Source organism: Silene latifolia, chromosome 9 (genome assembly GCF_048544455.1).
Source record: "Silene latifolia isolate original U9 population chromosome 9, ASM4854445v1, whole genome shotgun sequence".
Classification (NCBI taxonomy): domain Eukaryota; kingdom Viridiplantae; phylum Streptophyta; class Magnoliopsida; order Caryophyllales; family Caryophyllaceae; genus Silene; species Silene latifolia.
In genome coordinates this window covers 50,240,864-50,244,713 of record NC_133534.1, presented here as the reverse complement: position 1 = coordinate 50,244,713, position 3,850 = coordinate 50,240,864, and the positions used below count along the sequence as shown (strand labels likewise).

At 36.2% G+C, this 3,850-nt stretch overlaps 1 long non-coding RNA gene across 1 annotated transcript; it reads right to left on the bottom strand.

The window, feature by feature from the left end:
* Nucleotides 1–611: 611 nt before the first annotated feature.
* LOC141602676 (uncharacterized) lies at nt 612–3,383 on the bottom strand. Its single transcript, XR_012524599.1, has 2 exons — nt 3,184–3,383; nt 612–3,084 (listed from the first exon to the last, which is right to left on the bottom strand). It is a non-coding gene; the product is annotated as an uncharacterized LOC141602676 (long non-coding RNA).
* Nucleotides 3,384–3,850: the final 467 nt, after the last annotated feature.

Sequence of the window (3,850 nt, the reverse complement as noted above, 5' to 3'; positions counted from 1 at the left end):
TGGACCAACTGATAATAATACAAAAGTATACCCTTTGATCCTTTTAGAGATTTAAATGTTATTGCACTACTTGTAGAGGACACCAGCCCCAACAATTAGAGGAGTATATATTCGCTTAACTAGTTTCTAAAACTTTTTTACAAACCTAAACTATGTTCATTACTCCCCTAATCATCTTCATCGATTCCTAAGTCTAGATCGATCGATTGTGAGTTCTTGCATCTCGTTTTTTTGCGTTGATTACTTTGGTAAGTCTCTAGTGATTCTTAATCAGTTTATGGTTGTCATTAAGGGTTTATGTAAACCCTAATTTAGGTAGATTGGGGGATAGAGTTTTATTTTTCTTGATTGTGATTAGTGTTGCTTGATTATGATTGTTAGGTGGAGATTTTGTAGAGGAACAGTTCTAGCATCATTGTTGTGTTGATTTGTGGAGTACGAATAAGGCAGGGTTTCCCTACTCAGTCTTTTATACGATTGATTTCAAGTATTGTGATATTGTGTGATTACTTGTTGTGATTGTGAATCCCCGCAAAAACGGTAAGAAAAATACAATAATAAAATGCGGAATTTTAGGAAATTTTTGAAACTGTTAACGTTTAAAGCGCGGGTTCATTAAAATCTAAAACATAAATAAAGAATGCGGAAATAAAGTTAGGTTTATACAAACGTGATAGTCAAAGATGAGGGAAAATATAGCCCTCGAATGACAATACGATAAAAAGGTGAGTCTAAGCAATCCTAATAAACCGACTACTAGTCCAAGGTGCTCGCTAGCTCACACGTGTAAACCCCACAAAAGCATCTTCACAAACCTATCATTCATGTAAACATGAAAGCCACAGTCAGTGGGGAGTAACTCAAGGTTCTCCCAGCCACAAATTGTCAAAATGAACATAACAAAGAATTCAATTAAGTAAGTCATGTAAGATACTTTACAAAAGACATGAACGTCAAGTTTATATTTAAACATGGTAATTAAATGAGATGGAACAAGGTAGATCATCATTAGCATAATAGAGACTCAACTATTCATGTGAAATGATTAGATAATACGAAAGACAGGAATACGGTCATTTATACAAAGACACGTATTTCAAGGAAATATGACATGGATATGAGATTTAGAATGCGAATCATATGAAGTAGATAAATGGGAGATCAATAAATACATAATACGAAAATAGGAACCATAGCCATTACTGTTAAAACCTCTTTAACAACCAATTGCATGGGACGTGGCTACTAATGTCACATTCTTACTTATAGCTTGCATCTCACCATAAGAACGGATGAGAACATCAATCCCGGCAATCATATCGCAACTAGAAGGCTTGCATCTCACCCCTAGTATGCGATAGGACCAAGACTCTCACATCTAAACAATGACAATATCTATAACCAAGCAAGACCTTTACTACTTATTAAATATAATTTCCCTGGTAGGACGACAATGATAATCACAAAGACTCAGTCCTAGTCTAAATCTGGCCAGACTCTCAGGACAGTACAGTTCCCGATTCGACATGCGGCAGGACAGTCCGCATCCAAGACTCAAACAATAAATCGGAAGTCGAGAACCCACAATCGGCAGGACATTCCGAAAGAGGCGGAAGATATGAGCTAAACCCATACTTGGCAGATCGGCACAAGTAGGGCGTAAAGATAAGTCAAGCAGTAAGGTATAGCATAAAGGCATCACAAATAATTATTTATAATAAAGCTTTCATACTTATATTATGTCGATAAGCATTTCCTTTCATATGAATAAGCATGCCGGTTAAATAAAATATCACAAGCGGCAATGAATAATTTACGTTATGTGAAATTTACGGACTAAAATAAGACCAAGCCCAAGCGACTCACTTATGAGCCCAATAAGCAAACAATGAAAAGTTCAATAATTGAATCACATTAAGCCCAACAACAAGACATGTTACCCAACATATTGCTCATGTAAAATCCAACCATTAAATTATGTGAAGCCCAACATAAGAATTATATGAAATCCAACAAGTGAAACACAACAAGCCCAATGAATAAATATCACGAGCCCAACTAAATAAATAGGACGAGCCCAACTAAATAAATAGGACGAGCCCAACTAAATAAATAGGATGAGCCCAACTAAATAAATATGTAAAGGAACGATATTTAATGAATTACGTTATATAAAACATGAGACGGGATTTAAATAATTCAAATCAACTAACTTGCGCCAAAACAGTCCATAAACAAGACTCAAAGACCCCTTTGGACAGCAACCAAATATGACTCAAGGGTGTCGTTTGGGCAGCCCTGTTCACGACCCACAAACAGACCCTACTCTTACCTAAACCAGCCACGATTACCCCCCAAAACAGTCACCATTCATCCCACAAGCAGCTCCTACAACCACCTAAACAAGGCAGCCATGTGCAGCCCAAAAACTGGCCATGGACAGTCCTTATTGCAGCCCTACAACCGTGTCAAACCACCACCATTTCCTGCCCAAAACAAACCCACAAAGCAGGCCACCAGAACCGCCAAAACAGACCACAGCGAGACACTTTGACACGAGATTTTCAAGTGGAAACAAGACGGAGGTTTCCCAATATAACGAGTACTAGCAAGATGGTTTTGACATGTAATAAGAAACTCCAAAATAGAGTCCAAAATAGTCCATGTCGGGTCAACATTAGACAGCAAGGTAGACGAGTTTGAGACGGAGACAAAGCACAGCCAAAACGAGAATAACAACCACTACTCACATCCCAACAGTGCCCAAAAATCCATGAAAAACAGGCCATACAAAGACGACCTTATTCACCTGACACAAACCTCCATAACCGGAACATACATGGAGACCCAAGTCGTGAAAATACCCCAAGTAAGCATGTAAAGCGACTACTAAATCTATACATTCAACCACGCATATGAGGGAACCATAAAGGACCAAACTTTAAGACAATTAAGAGTATAAAACGAGTTAAAAGGACGAAATTTCGACAATTTGTCGAGTAACCTATCACCGTTACCACGAAAGCGCTTTAATCTTCAAGCAAACTGTCCACTAAGCACGTGTCTTCCTCGGGTCTTCGAATCCTTCATTAAGGAGCAAGAAAACGGAAGGTTTAAGGCAAAAACCGAAACTTTTATAAGACGGCGAATTTCGAAACCTCCACAAGAGTGGGACTTTCTTACCTAGAAAGTTGAAGGACGGAAAGGGGAAGCTAATGGCGCAAAAATCAAAGGAAACAGTCGAGAAACAGAGCAGAAATCGGAGGTTGAAGATGGGTGTTTATGGTGTTCATGGTTTCGTTTGAGTCACTGTAAGATGATGTCGATTTTCGAAAAAAAAAAGAAAGGGATGAGGATAAGGGGGTTGACCGGGCATGAGAGAGTGTGAGGGATAGAGTGAAATAAAAAAAGAAAAGAGGATTATATAAATGAGGTGCAAAAAGGTAGGTACGAGTTGTCGACATGAGATTGGTCCGGATTTAACTTAGATTCAAATGTGAAATGTGACGGTCTTTTGCTAGACGGGAATACGGCTCAAGTCTATTTTAACTTAAGACGGAAAACTATTATTATTATTATTATTATTATTATTATTATTATTATTATTATTATTATTATTATTATTATTATTATTATTATTATTATTATTATTATTATTATTACTATTACTATTACTATTACTATTACTATTACTATTACTATTACTATTACTATTACTATTACTATTACTATTACTATTATTATTATTGTTATTATTATCACTATTATTACTATCCGACTAAAAATATATATTTTTATATAAAATAAACCTTAAAAATATAATTTTATAAAAATTAGGCTTAAAAATGTA